This window comes from Oncorhynchus masou, unplaced genomic scaffold (assembly GCF_036934945.1).
Source record: "Oncorhynchus masou masou isolate Uvic2021 unplaced genomic scaffold, UVic_Omas_1.1 unplaced_scaffold_2853, whole genome shotgun sequence".
NCBI lineage: Eukaryota > Metazoa > Chordata > Actinopteri > Salmoniformes > Salmonidae > Oncorhynchus > Oncorhynchus masou.
Window position 1 is genome coordinate 1 of NW_027009279.1, and position 17,500 is coordinate 17,500.

General features: G+C 45.1%; 1 long non-coding RNA gene and 1 pseudogene across 1 annotated transcript; both read right to left on the reverse strand.

Moving 5' to 3' along the window:
• Positions 1 to 1,698: 1,698 nt before the first annotated feature.
• LOC135533968 (uncharacterized) lies at positions 1,699 to 7,321 on the reverse strand. Its single transcript, XR_010454612.1, has 3 exons — positions 7,311 to 7,321; positions 2,492 to 2,624; positions 1,699 to 1,744 (listed from the first exon to the last, which is right to left on the reverse strand). It is a non-coding gene; the product is annotated as an uncharacterized LOC135533968 (long non-coding RNA).
• Positions 7,322 to 12,522: 5,201 nt separating this feature from the next.
• Positions 12,523 to 17,500, reverse strand: part of LOC135533969 (transmembrane channel-like protein 3) — a 33,164-nt pseudogene continuing 28,186 nt past the window's right edge.

Consider the following 17,500-nt stretch of genomic DNA (forward strand, 5'->3'; position numbering starts at 1 on the left):
GCTGATGATTAGGCCCTCAGTCTGGGGCAGTGGATAAGACAGTTGTCTGTTCCAGAGATCCCCACCCAGCCAGCCTCTCTGAGGGTTAGGGCTGATGATTAGGCCTCAGTCTGGGGCAGTGGATGAGACAGTTGTCTGTTCCAGAGATCCCCACCCAGCCGCCAGCCTCTCGAGGGTTAGGGCTGATGATTAGCACCTCAGTCTGGGGCAGTGGATAAGACAGTTGTCTGTTCCAGAGATCCCCACCCAGCCAGCCTCTCTGAGGGTTAGGGCTGATGATTAGGCCTCAGTCTGGGGCAGTGGATAAGACAGCTGTCTGTTTCCAGATCCCCACCCAGCCACAAGCCTCTCTGAGGGTTAGGGCTGATGATTAGGCCTCAGTCTGGGGGCAGTGGATAAGACAGTTGTCTGTTCCAGAGATCCCCACCCAGCCAGCCTCTCTGAGGGTTAGGGCTGATGATTAGGCCTCAGTCTGGGGCAGTGGATAAGACAGTTGTCTTGTTCCAAGATCCCCACCCAGCCAGCCGTCTCTAAGGGTTAGGGCTGATGATTAGGCCTCAGTCTGGGGCAGTGGATGAGACCAGTTGGCTGTTCCAGATCCCCACCCAGCCAGCAGCCTCTGAGGGTTAGGGCTGATGATTAGGCTACATCATCCACACAGTAGCACTGCATTAGTGACAAGTGACGATAGTTCCTCTTGTACTCTACTGATTTCAGCCTACTGCCGATGGCATCCCAGTCTGTGTCCAGTGCTTGATATGTGCATCATTGCATATGTTTTTGTTGTTAGAATACCTATTTATTCCTTTATATTTCTTAATGTACTGTGCTGTTATGTTCTCTGTAAATGCCTCAACGTTGAATAAAAATAGCCTAACATTTACTAAAATAAATAACAATAAACAGGTCTGCGGGTCTTCCAAGGAGAGTCTAGGACAGATAAAGAACAAAAAGAGCTACACTCCAATAGAAAGCGTGAATTGAGTCAGAGAAATTTAGTTAAACAATACATTGATAGAGAAATGTTCAAATGTTATTTATCAAAACTCTGATCTGGTCCATCTGATCTTCGTCAGCTCTAGATCTCCCCGCTCTAGATCTACAGTCCGCTTGATCTACGGTCCGCTCTAGATCTACCGTCCAGATCTACGTCCCCAGAACTACCGTCCGCTCTAGAACTACGTCCGTTCTACAGCTACATATCGCTCTAGAACTACTGTTCTACAGCTACCTATCGCGCTAGAACTAACGTCCGGTCTAAATCTACGGTTCTACTGCTACCGTTCGCTTTAAAACTAACGTTCGCTCTAGAACTACCGTTCTACTGCTACCGCTCGCTCTAGAACTACCGTTCTACTGCTACCGTTCGCTTTAGATCTACCGTTTGCTCTAGATCTTCCGTTTGCTCTAGAACTACCATTCTACTGCTACCGTTCAGCTCTAGAACTGTTATCTCCGTGCGTCGCTTCTAAGAACTACTGTTCCTACCGCTACGGTTACTAGCTGAATCTACCGTTTGTTCTGAATCTATTGTTCACTAAAGAATCTACTGTTTCTTGTTGTTAGAACTCTATTTATCATAAAGCTAAGAGAGAAAGACAGAAGGAAGAGATAAGGCATTCCACGCACCATGGATGTAATGGTGCCGTCTTATGTGCTTCACTAGAATACGTCGACAAAGTCTCTGGGAGCTATGAGTGCCCATGGCTGCTGATGGAGTGACTGTTCTGCAGACAGTGACGTTCTGTGTGAGTGGGGAGAGACGAGGCAGGTAAACACTGGGCCTCGCTCAGCAGGGGTGTGGACTGTTCATATAAATATACAAGGAGAATGAAACAAACACCTTTGATAAGCAGAATAAGGCATCACGTTAGTTTCTATCCATGACATTTCTATCTGCAACGTTCCACAAGATAAACGCTGGGCCTCGTTCAACAGGACACAATAAAAGTACCCCACTGATCTGCAGAATAAGGTATGGCATCCAGTTCTATCCATAGTGTTATCTATGTTTTCCTACTGAGCATGTCCCTGTACTTGTGTTCGTCCCAAAGCAAATAAATATTAACATGACTAATGGAATAAGAGTACAAAAGGTAGTGCTGCATTAGTGTTTATGGAGTAATGGCGATGTGAGCAGGTGCCCTTGCAAAGAGCCTGTCAAAGCATGGAGCAAACTGGATGACACACTTCCAGTTGTGGATAACTTAATTAACGTCAAGTGACAGGAGATCCCATAGAGATCAGGTAAAACTCAATTCCATAAATCCTAAGGCTTATCGGGAGTAGACAGAACTATACAGCAGAATGGAGGACAGAGTATTTATTCAGCTGTGTTTGTGGGTGTGTGAGTGAGTCGGAATGATAAAGAATCAAATGATCAGTGACAACTCTCTAAACAAACTCAGAACATAGATGATGATGGGGACAAAACAACAATTGTGACTGACTGTGACTACAGTCTGGTCGACTGGTTTGAAACTCAGCCTACCTCAGTGACTTGCTCAACCAGCTCAAACTTCTTGACATTGTTGTCCCATTTCACCCGCAGTCCATTTGGCACTGGCTTCAGACACTCCCATACCTTCTCTGGGCTTCCCTTCACCACCGACTCACCCTTATATCTGTCAGACACAACACATGTAGAGAGACAGAGCACCACTAGCCCGAACTCTTATACAGTGCATTCAGAATGTATTCAGACCTAAAATAGATTAAATAAAAAAATGGTCTCACCAATCTACACACAATACCCCATAATGACAAAGCAAAAACAGGTCTAGAATTTTTTGCAAGTGTATAAAATAAATGAAAATACCTTATTTACATAACTATTCAGACCCTTTGCTATGAGACTCAAAATTGAGCTCAGGTGCATCCTGTTTCCACTGATCATCCTTGAGATGTTTCTACAACTTGGAGTCCACCTGTGGTAAATTCAATTTTATTTATTTATTTAATTTTATTTCACCTTTTATTTAACCAGGTAGGCAAGTTGAGAACAGGTTCTCATTTACAATTGCGACCTGGCCAAAATAAAGCAAAGCAGTTCGACACATACAACAACACAGATTTACACATGGAGTAAAACATACATACAGTCAATAATACAGTAGAAAAATGATAGATTGGACATGACTTGGAAAGGCACACACCAGTACATATAATTTGACAGTTCATGTTTGAGCAAAAACCAAGCCATGAGGTGGAAGGAAGTGTCCGTAGAGCTCCGAGACAGGATTGTGTCGAGGCACAGATCCGGGGAAGGTTAACAAAACATTTCTGCAGCATTGAAGGTCCCCAAGAACACAGAATCCATTCTTAAATGGATGAAGTTTGGAACCACCAAGACTCTTCCTAGATCTGGCCGCCTGGCCAAACTGGAGCAATCGAGGAGAAGGGCCTTGGTCAGGAGGTGGCCAAAAACCCGATGGTCACTGACAGAGCTCCAGAGTTCCTCTGTGAAGATGGGATAACCTTCCAGAAGGACAACCATCTCTGCAGCACCACCAATCAGGCCTTTATGGTAGAGTGGCCAGGCCGGAAACCAGTCCTCAGAAAAAGGCACATGACAGCCCGCTTGGAGTTTGCCAAAAAGGTACCTAGAAGGACTCAGACCATGAGAAACAAGATTCTCTGGTCTGATGAAACCAAGATTGAACTCTATGGACTGAATGCCAAGCTTTACATCTGGTAGAAACCAGGCAGAACGGTGAAGCATGGTGGTGGCAGCATCATGCAGTGGTGATGTTTTTCAGCAGCAGGGACTGGGAGACTAGTCAGGATTGAGAGTAAAATTAACGTAATAAAGTACAGAAAACCCCAAAGTACAGAGATCATTGCTCTGGGCGGTTCTGACTTATGGACAACTACAAATACCTAGGTGTCTGGTTAGACTGTAAACTCTCCTTCCAGACCCACATCAAACATCTCCAATCCAAAGTTAAATCTAGAATTGGCTTCCTATTTCGCAACAAAGCATCCTTCAATCATGCTGCAAACATACCCTTGTAAAACTGACCATCCTACTAATCCTCGACTTTGGCGATGTCATTTACAAAATAGCCTCCAATACCCTACTCAACAAATTGGATGCAGTCTATCACAGTGCAATCCGTTTTGTCACCAAAGCCCCATATACTACCCACCATTGCGACCTGTACGCTCTCGTTGGCTGGCCCTCGCTTCATACTCGTCGCCAAACCCACTGGCTCCAGGTCATCTACAAGTCTTTGCTAGGTAAAGTCCTCCCTTATCTCAGCTCGCTGGTCACCATAGCATCTCCCACCTGTAGCACACGCTCCAGCAGGTACATCTCTCTCGTCACCCCCAAAACCAATTCTTTCTTTGGCCGCCTCTCCTTCCAGTTCTCTGCTGCCAATGACTGGATCGATCTACAAAAATCTCTGAAACAGGACACACTTATCTCCCTCACTAGCTTTAAGCACCAACTGTCAGAGTAGCTCACAGATTACTGCACCTGTACAAGGCCCACCTATAATTTTGCCCAAACAACTACCTCTTTTCCTACTGTATTTAATTAATTTCTCCTTTGCACCCCATTATTTTTATTTCTACTTTGCACATTCTTCCATTGCAAATCTACCATTCCAGTGTTTTACTTGCTATATTGTATTTACTTTGCCACCATGTTCTTTTTTTGCCTTTACCTCCCTTATCTCACCTCATTTGCTTACATCGTATATAGACTTGTTTATACTAAATTATTGACTGTATGTTTGTTTTACTCCATGTGTAACTCTGTGTCGTTGTATGTGTCGAACTGCTTTGCTTTATCTTGGCCAGGTCGCAATTGTAAATGAGAATTTGTTCTCAACTTGCCTACCTGGTTAAATAAAGGTGAAATAAAAAATAAATACCCAAGAAGACTTAAGGCTGTAATCGCTGGCAAAGGTGCTTCAACAAAGTACTGAGTAAAGGGTCTGAATACTTATGTAAATGTGATATCATTTGTTATATTTTGAATACATTTGCAAGAATTTAAAATCCTGTTTTTGCTTTGTCATTGTGGGGGATTGTGTGTTGACTGATGAGGAAAAAACTAAATTAAATACATTTTTGAATAAGGCTTATGTAACAAAGTAGAACAAGTGAAGGGGTCTGAATATTTTCTGAATGCACTGTACCTGTCAGACAACACATGTAGAGATAGACAGAACACTAACCCTAATACACGTCAAACATAACATGTAGAGATAGACAGAACACGAACCCTAATACACATCAAACATAACTTGTAGCCGATGTGAAATGGCTAGCTAGTTAGCGGTGGTGCGCGCTAGTGGCGTTTCAACTGGTGACGTCACTTGCTCTGAGACCTTTAAGTAGTGGTTCCCCTTGCTCAGCAAGGGCGGCGGCTTTTGTGGAGCGATGGGTAACGATGCTTCGAGGGTGACTGTTGACGTGTGCAGAGCGTCCCTGGTTCGCGCCCAGGTCAGGGCGAGGGGACGGGCGTAAAGTTTATACTGTTACATAGTGATAGACAGAACACGAACACTAATACACATCAAACATAACATGTAGAGATAGGTCTTCCTGGGGGACAGTTTCTGAGAGACCGATGAAGCCCAAAACTAAAAAGTGTTGTCACTGGAGATTTTCCATTAAGAATGCTTTTTAATCCAGGACGAGGCTTAATCTGGGTCTGGGAAGCCAGCCTGTTATTGGTGCTTTCTTAATTAACAGTCTAACGTGGCTTCATTTCCATGTTCTCTCCCTCATCTGCACTGAACTGAAAACAGCAACAGTGAAAGCTAGATGGTGGATATTTCTTTCTCAGTTTTTTTCATATCAATGCAGCTGAAGGAAACTGGTCGAGGAGGGGAGAGTAGCCCTCTTTAGACCGTTATGATAAACAGCTGAAGGAAACTGGTCGAGGAGGGGAGAGTAGCCCTCTTTAGACCGTTATGATAAACAGCTGAAGGAAACTGGTCGAGGAGGGGAGAGTAGCCCTCTTTAGACCGTTATGATAAACAGCTGAAGGAAACTGGTCGAGGAGGGGAGAGTAGCCCCCTTTAGACCGTTATGATAAACAGCTGAAGGAAACTGGTCGAGGAGGGGAGAGTAGCCCCCTTTAGAGCCGTTATGATAAACAGCTGAAGGAAACTGGTCGAGGAGGGGAGAGTGGCCCTCTTTAGACCGTTATGATAAACAGCTGAAGGAAACTGGTCGAGGAGGGGAGAGTAGCCCTCTTTAGACCGTTATGATAAACAGCTGAAGGAAACTGGTCGAGGAGGGGAGAGTAGCCCTCTTTAGACCGTTATGATAAACAGCTGAAGGAAACTGGTCGAGGAGGGGAGAGTAGCCCTCTTTAGACCGTTATGATAAACAGCTGAAGGAAACTGGTCGAGGAGGAGAGTAGCCCTCTTTAGACCGTTATGATAAACAGCTGAAGGAAACTGGTCGAGGAGGGGAGAGTAGCCCTCTTTAGACCGTTATGATAAACAGCTGAAGGAGGCTGGTCGAGGAGGGAGAGTAGCCCTCTTTAGACCGTTATGATAAGCAAGCTGAAGGAAACTGGTCGAGGAGGGAGAGTAGCCCTCTTTAGACCAAATTTATGATAAACAGCTGAAGGAAACTGGTCAGGAGGGGAGAGTAGCCCTCTTTGAGCCATTATGATAAACAGCTGAAGGAAACTGGTCGAGGAGGAAGTAGCCCTCTTTAGGCCGTTATGATAAACAGCTGAAGGAAACTGGTCGAGGAGGGGAAGTAGCCCTCTTTGGGCCGTTATGATAAACAGCTGAAACTGGTCGAGGAGGAGAGTAGCCCTACTGAAGGAAACTGGTGAGGAGGGGAGAGTGGCCCCTTTAGACCGTTATGATAAACAGCTGAAGGAAACTGGTCGAGAGGGGAGAGTAGCCCTCTTTAGACCATTATGATAAACAGCTGAAGGAAACTGGTCGAGGAGGGAGAGTAGCCCTCTTTAGACCGTTATGATAAACAGCTGAAGGAAACTGGTCGAGGAGGGGAGAGTAGCCCTCTTTAGACCGTTATGATAAACAGCTGAAGGAAACTGGTCGAGGAGGAGAGTAGCCCTCTTTAGACCGTTATGATAAACAGCTGAAGATGACCTCAGTAAAAAATGTAATCCAACAGTTTCAGTAACTGATGCTGTCAGTTCAGTTGGAGATAGCTAGTTCCTGTCAAAGGTTACCGCTGTTAAAACAGTAACGTTAAATACTCTCCGGAGATAAGATAGTGAAAAGGACATTTATCTTGTCTAACTTGCTTCTGTACAACATTTAGAAATCAATGATTTGGCCGAGATAAGGAGAACAGCTCATACTTACACGTTCCCAGGAACTCAGTCGATGGCCGCCAGGACACGATGACGTCATTCTACAAATGGACCGACATCCATTTATCAGAAACAAAACATTGGTTGCTGTTGTCAACCCACTGACTGCATTTACCTAGCTACGTTATATACAATGACACAGCAAAATGGAGCTGTTAATAACACGGTGCACGGAAAGGCACGTCACCTGGAATTATATATTAATATTGATACCTAGAACATTACGCACCGATTTCTTGCAGACTTTCCACCCAGACTCGTCCTTGGTGTAGCTCAAAAGACAGTCCCCAACTGCATTCGCTGTGTTCTGGTAATCCATGCTGGTTGAGTCCGCCTGGCAGATGTGATGATGGAGGACTTGCAACCTGTTCAATAGCTAGCCAGCTGTCAGGCTAACTGACTAGTTAGATAGCTAAACATTAGCCGTGATTCCAAATGGATGGATTTAGACTGACACACAAGATAACTAGCTGAAGTTATCGTAGAGTATGACGCGTAAAATATGAACTATGAATATGAGGCCGTTAGCCAATATAAGACAATTTACAATAGCTACCTAACGTTAGTTAGCTAGAGCAAATATTGAAATGAAAGACTTGCATTATCGTTAGCCGCGAGGTTCCTGAAGTCAGTATGACTCAGACTTGCTTAAAATAAAATATTGATTGTCATAAACATCTAACACGAACTTGTAGTAAAAAGTAAGCTTATTTAGCCAGCAGGCTAGCTAGCCGTGTTCCAATCAACTGATGAAAAAAAAATCATGTGATAAAAGTACGCTTTCTGATTCGTTGGAAAAGCTTGGAACAGTGTTCAAGTGAATGCTGTGAATTGTAGTTTGAAAAGGACAGTTACACGTGTCCACCAGGTCATGCCCCAGATAGAAGGTGAAAACAATTGGTACTTTCAATGTTCTTACTGCAACGATAATCAATTATCGAAACATATACGTTAATATGTTTCTCCACCCACAGAGCAGACTCAGACCACTTTTAGTCAAGAAGTTATGACATGGCATTCCTTTTGTAAATTATAAACCCAGGGTCATTACAGCACTTTATACATATCCCAAAGGTGTTATAAACTCAGCAAAAAAAGAAACGTCCTCTCACTGTCAACTGTGTTTATTTTCAGAAAACTTAACATGTGTAAATATTTGTATAAACATAACACGATTCAACAACTGAGTCATAAACTGAACAAGTTCCACAGACATGTGACTAACAGAAATGGAATAATGTGTCCTGAACAAAGGAGGTGTCAAAATAAAAAGTAACAGTCAGTATCTGGTGTGGCCACCACCTGCATTAAGTACTGCAGTACATCTCCTCCTCATGGACTGCACCAGATTTGCCCGTTCTTGCTGTGAGATGTTACACCACTCTAACACCAAGGCACCTGCAAGTTCCTGGACATTTCTGGGGGAATGGCCTAGCCCTCACCTTCCATCCAACAGGTCCCAGACGTGCTCAATGGGATTGAGATCCGGGCTCTTTGCACTGGCCATGGCAGAACACTGACATTCCTGTCTTGGAAATCATGCACAGAACAAGCAGTATGGCTGGTGTCATTGTCATGCTGGAGGGTCATGTCAGGATGAACCTGCAGGAAGGGTACCACATGAGGAGGAGGAAGTCTTCCCTGTAGCACAGCTTTGGGGTGCTTGCAATGGCAGCAAGCTCAGTCTGATGATGCTGTGACACACTGCCCCAGCCCATGATGGACCCTCCACCTCCAAATCGATCCCAATCCAGAGTACAGGCCTCGGTGTAACGCCCATTCCTTTGACGATAAACACAAATCTGAACATCACCCATGGTGAGACAGAACCGTGACTTCGTCAGTGAAGAGCACTTTTGCCAGTCCTGTCTGGTCCAGCGGACAGTGGGTTTGTGCCCATAGGCAACATTGTTGCGGTGATGTTTCGTGAGGACCTGCCTTACAACAGGCCTACAAGCCCCTCAGTCCAGCCTCTCTCAGCCTATTGTGGACGGTCTGAGCACTGATTGAGGGATTGTGCGTTCCTAATGTAACTCGGGCAGTTGTTGTTGCCATCCTGTTCCTGTCCCGCAGGTGTGATGTTCGGATGTACCGATCCTGTGCAGGTGTTGTTACATGTGGTCTGCCACTACGAGGATGATCTGCTGTCCACCCTGTCTCCCTGTAGCACTGTCTTATGTGTCTCACAGTACGGACATTGCAATTTATTGCTCTGGCCACATCTTCAGTCCTCATGCCTGCTTGCAGCATGCCTAAGGCACATTCACACAGATGAGCAGGGACCTGGGCATCCTTCTTTTGGTGGTTTTCAGAGTCAGTCGAAAGGTCTCTTTAGTGTCCAAAGTTTTCATAACTGTGACCTTAATTGCCTACGTCTGTAAGCTGTTAGTGTCTTAAGACCGTTCCACAGGTGTATGTTCATTAATTGTTTATGGTTCATTGAGCAAGCATGGGTAAACAGTGTTTAAACCCTTTACAATTAAGATCTGTGAAGTTATTTTCAATTTTTTGAATTATCTTTGAAAGACAGGGTCCTGAAAAAAGGGACTTTTCTTTTTTGCAGAGTATATTATATATGTTACACATCATACTTTACTACGGTATCATAATTTTACTGAATTGAAGGCCATGTTTGAATGGTACAATGTAATGTAAACATACACACAATAGCCAATATAACACCTGTTTGTGATAACCTAAAACAAACATCAAGGGCTGTACAAATAACCTTGAGTAGAACAAAACAATCTGATGCTTAGATACACTACTTTGGAACATTGACCATGATATTTATTTGATTGAGAGCAAGCACAGTATCCATGACAATGTGAGCATATAATATGTTATGCATATTATGCACATAGAGCTGTTTGTTAACACACACAATGTATAGCATTGGCCATGAATGGGCTTTTCACATTTTCTGTGGTTTACAATACAACTTTATGTAACCCATTACAAAACAATTAGCTCGACAGGTCATTATTGTGAAATATAATTTGCTTTCAATAACCAGTGGTGGAAAAAGTACCTAATTGTCGTACTTGAGTAAAAGTAAATATACCTTAAAGAAAATGACTCAAGTAAAAGTGAAAGTCACCCAGTAAAATTCTACTTGAGTAAAAGCCTAAAAGTGTTTGGTTTTAAATATACTTAAGTATCAAAGTAAATGTGAATCGCTAAAATATACTTAAGTGTAAACGTACATTTCAAATTCCTTATATTAATTTAGGAAAGGGAAAGGGGGGATACCTAGTCAGTCGTACAACTGAATGCATTCGACTGAAATGTGTCTTCCACATTTAACTCAACCCCTCTGAATCAGAGACGTGCGGGTGGCTGCCATAATCGACATCCACGTCTTCGGCACCCGGAGAACAATGGGTTAACTGGCTTGCACAGGGGCAGAAGAAACCCAGGCGGCACGATGTTCTTGTTTTTTTAAATTTACGGATAGCCAGGGGCACAATTCAACATAGAGACATAATTTACAAATTAAGTATTTGTGTTTAGTAGGTCTGCCAGATCAGAGGCAGTAGGGATGTCCAGGGATGTTCTATTGATGTGTGTGAAATAGAAAGTTTTCCTGTCCTGCTAAGCATTCATAATGTAACAAGTACTTTTGGTTGTCAGGGAAAATGTAAGGAGTAAAAGCACATTATTTTCTTTAGGAATGTAATGTAGTACCTATCTTTTCTGATTTGGTCCTGCCGTACATACCTACACGTAATCTACAGTCACAAGATGCAGGCCTCCTAATTGTCCCTAGAATAGAACTTCTAAGCAAACAGCTGGAGGTAGGGCTTTCTCCTATAGAGCTCGATTTTTATGGAATGGTCTTCCTACCCATGTGAGAGACGCAGACTCGGTCTCAACCTTTAAGTCTTTACTGAAAGTCTCTCAGTGGGTCATATGATTGAGTGTAGTCTGGCCCAGGAGTGTGAAGGTGAACGGAAAGGTTCTGGAGCAACGAACGCCCTTGCTGCCTCTGCCCGGCCGGTTCCCTCTCTCCACTGGGATTCTCTGCCTCTAACCCTATTACGGGGCTGAGTCACTGGCTTACTGGTGCTCTTTCATGCCGTCCCTAGGAGTGGTGTATCACTTGAGTGGGTTGAGTCACTGATGTGATCTTCCTGTCTGGGTTGGCACCCCCCCTTGGGTTGTGCCGTGGCGGAGATCTTTGTGGGCTATACTCAGCCTTGTCTCAGGATGGTAAGTTGGTGGTTGAAGATATCCCTCTAGTGGTGTGGGGGCTGTGCTTTGGCAAAGTGGGTGGGGTTATATCCTTCCTGTTTGGCCCTGTCCGGGGGTATCATCGGATGGGGCCACAGTGTCCCCCGACCCCTTCTGTCTCAGCCGCCAGTATTTATGCTGTAGTAGTTTATGTGTCGGGGGGCTGCGGTCAGTTTGTTATATCTGGAGTACTTCTCCTGTCTCCTGTCCGGTGTCTGTGTGAATTGAAGTGTGCTCTCTCTAATTCTCTCTTTCTCTCAGAGGACCTGAGCCCTAGGACCATGCCTCAGGACTACCTGGCATGATGAGTCCTTACTGTCCCCAGTCCACCTGGCCATGCTGCTGCTCCAGTTTCAACTGTTCTGCCTGCGGCTATGGAATCCTGACCTGTTCACCGGACATGCTACCTGTTCCAGACCTGCTGTTTTCAACTCTCTAGAGACAGCAGGAGTGGTAGAGATACTCTTAATGATCGGCTATGAAAAGCCAACTGACATTTACTCCTGAGGTGCAGACTTGCTGCACCCTCGACAACTACTGTGATTATTATTATTTGACCATGCTGGTCATTTATGAACATTTGAACATCTTGGCCGTGTTCTGTTATAATCTCCACCCGGCACAGCCAGAAGTGGACTGGCCACCCCTCATAGCCTGGTTCCTCTCTAGGTTTCTTCCTAGTTTTTGGCCTTTCTAGGGAGTTTTTTCCTAGCCACCGTGCTTCTACACCTGCATTGCTTGCTGTTTGGGGTTTTTAGGCTGGGTTTCTGTACAGCACTTTGAGATATCAGCTGATGTACGAAGGGCTATATAAATACATTTGATATGAGTAAAAGTACATATACCCCAAGCAACTGCTTAAGTAGTACATTAAAGTATTTTACTTAAGTACTTTACACTACTGTCAATAACTTACATGGATTAATAAAGGTTAAATAAACCTAGATATATTCACAATATAAATACACCAACTACACGTTGGAGCAGACCAGGTCTTTGGACCCAGACACGTTGAGATCTATACTGGCTTTGGACTTCTTCTTAGCCAGTTTGCCTTGCCTTACCTCAGACTTGAGATACTTCTCCTTGTTGTGAATGACCTGGATGTACTGGTCTGTGCTGCTGTTCTGCTGGTCGCTACTGGAGGCCAGAGAGGCCGAGTCTGACTCAGTCAGGGAAGGCTCCAGCTTGGACCTGGATGTCTTGGGCTTGACCTGGGGCTCAGGCGTCTTCCGGGGCCCTGGGGGGGTGAGTGTACAAGTCTGCTGGGGAGTGGGGTGTCTGGCTGGGGACTGTGTGTGCCTGACTGGTGGTGGAATCTCCGCTCCTCTGATGCTGGTCTGGGAGAGGGGGAGTGCAGCGCGTCTCCATATCCTCCCAGTCCCCTTTTGGGCTTCACCGCCGTAGCGCCCCTAGCAGTGTGGCTGTCTTTTGACGCCATAGACAGCTTGGTCTCCAGCGCTCTCCGATGTAGAAGCGAGCTGGCTGTTGGAGTCGGAGAGTGGCGGGGCCGGTGAGTCTGCCCGAACAACCCCTCCTAGACTCCCTCTTCCCCCTGCCTCTTCCTCCTCCTCTTCATCACTCAGGTGTGACTGCGGCGGATTCGACCTGTGTGGGTGCCCATGCAGATGCGGAGCCCTTGGAGTATACCGCTTGGTATTCCGCGGAATCAGCTCTACGATTTCACCCCCGGGTCCTCCGCTCGGAAGTGGCGAGGACGCGTGTGGCTGATCTAAGCAACTTTTCCCTAGCTTCGTGCTCGTTGGCGATGACGTAGCGTGGTGTAGAGGCGGCGGCCCCGTAGCTCTGGGCGGTCATTATCCCAGCTGCCTCTGCGGAGTGCATGGGCCTGATGGTCTTCCTGTAGAGTGGGTCGGAGTGGATATTCTCTGAGGAGTAGCGTGTCGGGGTTATCACGCACACATGATGGTAGGACTTGGACCTGCAGGTACCGCTAGGGCCCCCAGGTAGGAAGGGTGTCTGGTGACAGAGGAAATCACGGATGATAAATGTTACTACTGTATGTGGTCGTAATGAGAGACCACTTGGACTTGAATCATTACAGAATACTACTGATACTGTGTATAGTTGATTCCTTTGGTAGTGACAGTAGTCAGGACATAGTATGCCCAAACTGGCTTCAGAAGAACTTAAATACCCCACTGCTTATTAGCTACTGTTGAAGAAAACTACACTTTTCCTTTCCTTTGACCCCTGACTTGAGTGAAAGCAATGAGATGAAATCCCATTCAATTTCTTAGGGGTGAATCCTGACTTCAGTGTAATTTTCACTTCGTCATGCATTGATGTTAATGGGAGACTAAGTTCAAACTTTGGGCTAGGTGCTGGAGTCCCCCTTCAGAGGTTTATTTAGGACTAACAACATGGACACTAACCCTTAATCCTCCTGTAGACACACCTGTAGAGGACTGTATAAAAGCCTGTGACTGACCAGACAGAATAACACATAATATGTGTGTGTGTGTGTGAGACACACCTGTTAGGGATTATCTCCGGCCTTTGCTTGTGAAGTATGGACACTGTTGGACTTCTAGGCGCTCCAGCAGCAAATGTCGCCCTAGCGGTCTCGACTCTCGATGCCGACTGGGTGATGGTGCGGATGCCGTTGCCACGACGATCGGGTGACTGGAAGTTTGTGACACTGCCGTTGGGTCGTGGCGACGGCGTGCGAATGGACGACTCGCGGCTGGTGATGTCACCATCCTGCTGGTCAGGCTTCCTGTCCCCCGGGGACCTCTGGGGCCCTGTAGCCTCGCTATGGGTGGGTGTCAGAGGTCAGGGGTTACAGGTAAGAGATTATAGTTTAGGTGTTCAAAAGTTAAACATTTTAATTGGTAAAGGTTAATAGTCAAATGAGGTGAAGGGTTAAAGGTCAGATGTAAGATGTTAGGGGATATGTAGACATAGACTACATAGAACCAACCAACCAGAAAGTAGAATGATGAGGTTTACCTGAAGCCAGCTGTAATACCTTCTTCTTGTCTTCTGTTCTCTCCTGACAAATACATTTCTGTTCAGCATACAGTCATGAGACTAAGTGGGCATCCCAAATGGCACCATATCGCCTACATAGTCCGCTACTTTTAACCAGAGCCAATAGTAGTACACTGTCTAGGTAATATTTGGGATGCACTCATATGTATTTTTGTTTAATGTATAATAGTGACTGCCTTGAGAACTATAACTATACCGTCTATAACTCACAGTCTGAAGCTGCATCCTCAGCTGGTTGTTGGTGAATTTAAGGGATCTGGCAATGGCCTGAAGGTAGTAGATCAACATGCTGAAGGACACAGACAGAGTTACCCCAAGAGGACTGACACAATGACTGATCAACATGCTGAAAGACAGAGAGTGACCCCAAGAGCACTGACACATTAACAATGCATAGAGCAAGTCAGGCTACATTGTGTGTGTGTGTGTGTGTGTGTGTGTGTGTGTGTGTGTGTGTGTGTGTGTGTGTGTGTGTGTGTGTGTGTGTGTGTGTGTGTGTGAGTAAGTCTGTGTGTGTGTGAGTAAGTCTGTGTGTGTGAGTCTGTGTGTGTGTGAGTCTGTGTGTGAGAGAGTCTGCATTCCTGTGTGTTTGTGTGTGTGTGTGTGTGAGAGTCTGTCTGTGTGTGTGAGTGCACTCACAACAGCAGCAGCAGAGCGGCAACGCTACAACAGGGCTGGTGACGTAACTCATCACTTTACTGAACCACAGCGGGAAGTCATTGGCTATCGTCTCTGAGATGATGTCATAAATCTTCTCCTGACCGCTGCAGGGGAACGAACGCGCACGCACACACACACACACACAGCAGAATTAAAGCTATATATGCTTTTCTTCTTGGCCTTATTGTGCTTTCAGCAGATTATGATGTGTGATGATAATAAAAATAATCATGGATTAATGTTTTATAGCGATTTTCAAGGTTCTCAATAGGAGTTTGATCATCCACAAACACACACACACTTGGGTTGCAAACATGCACACACACACACACACACACACACACACACAATACTGCAACACTATTAAGTGTGGCTGACCTTAAATGACCTTAAATTACAAGGGCTATCTTTAAAATGGGCACCACATTTAAAGAGCTTCACGGGAATAATCGCTTACCTAAATGGCCCACAGTGTTGGGAAGGTCTGTATCTCACTATGGCGAAGATGGTGGGCAGCATACACAGAAAAAGCATGAACAACAGCATAGCCAGGTAGAAATTATTTGATCTGGAAACAAATGAGAGAAAGAAAATGATACTTTTATTTCTATATTGTTTATTTATCTGTGTTATTTCAAGTTTTTCTGCCTTTGTAATCCTGATCAACTATGTTAACAAAGACAGATAATCAAAAACCATAATCCATGTTTGTAACGGTTGTCGTCTGGAGAAAGAGAGGAGGACCAATGCGCAGCGTGGTAAGTGTCCATTATTTTAATAAAACAACTGAACACTGAACAAAACAACAAAAACGACAAATGAACAGTCCTGTAAAGTGACGAAAAACACTAAAATAATCACCCACAACCAAAATGGGGAAAACAGGTTACCTAAGTATGATTCTCAATCAGAGACAACGATCGACAGCTGCCTCTGATTGAGAACCATACCAGGCAAAACACAGAAATACAACAAAGAAAAAAGAACACAGACTACCCACCCCAACTCACGCCCCGACCAAACTAACACAAAGACATAATAAAAGAACTAAGGTCAGAACGTGACAATGTTTGGTTAGAGACAATAGGGATGTTGGAATATATTTTTAATATACTATCATATTATTGTTTGGTTATACATTTTGACATTTACATTTTAGTAATTTAGCAGACGCTCTTATCCAGAGCGACTTACAGATAGTGCATTAATTTTTAAATAGCTAGGGGTGGCAGGGTAGCCTAGTGGTTAGAACATTGGACTAGTAACCAAAAGGTTACAAGTTCAAATCCCCAAGCTGACAAGGTACAAATCTGTCATTCTGGCCCTGAACAGGCATTTAACCCACTGTTCCTAGGCAGTCATTGAAAATAAGAATTTGCTCTTAACTGACTTGGGTAGCAAAAAAAGGTGGGACAACCAAATATCACAGTCATCAAAATACTTTTTTTCCTCAATAACGTAGCTATCAGTAGAAGCCGAGCTAGAAGGGCGGGGGTCAAACATACTGAAGAGGACGGGTTTCAGGCGTTTTTGGAAGATGGGCAGGGACTGTCCTAGCTTCAGGTAGAAGGTTCTACCATTGGGGTGAGAGGAGAGAAGAGCTTGGACTGGGCTGTGCGGGAGCCGTCCTCCAGTAGAGGTGGAGGGGCCAAGAGACCTGAGGTGGCAGAACGTAGTGCTCAGGTTGGGGTGTAGGGTTTGAGCATAGCCTGAAGGTATGGAGGGGTAGCTCCTCTTGCTGCTCTGTAGGTAAGCACCATGGTCTTGCAGTGGACGTGAGCTTCAACTGGAAGCCAGTGGAGTGTGCAGAGGAGCGTGGTGAAATGAGAGAACTTGGTAAGGTTGAAAACCAGGCGGGCTGCTGCGTTCTGAATAAGTTGCAGAGGTTTGATGGCCCAAGCAGGGGAGCCCAGTCAACAGCGAGTTGCAGTAGTCAGACGGGGAGAGAACAAGTGCCTGGATTAGGACCTGCGGCGCTTCTTGTGTGAGGTATGGTCTTACTCTACTGATGTTGTAGTGCATGAACCTGCAGGAGCGACAGAGAACGACAGGGTGTTGTCCAGGTTCACGCCAAGGTTTTTTGCACTCTGGGAGGGCGACACTGTGGAGTTGTCAACTGTGATGGAGATGTCTTGGTGGAAGATATTGATCATATGTGACCCGTTTCAGGAAACTAGGCTCATGTCACAAGTCACGCCTTCACAGGAGAGACATTCTTTTAAAGAAGATTTTTGGCAGAAATGCCTTCTGGAACCTGTAAACTTTCATGTGTCA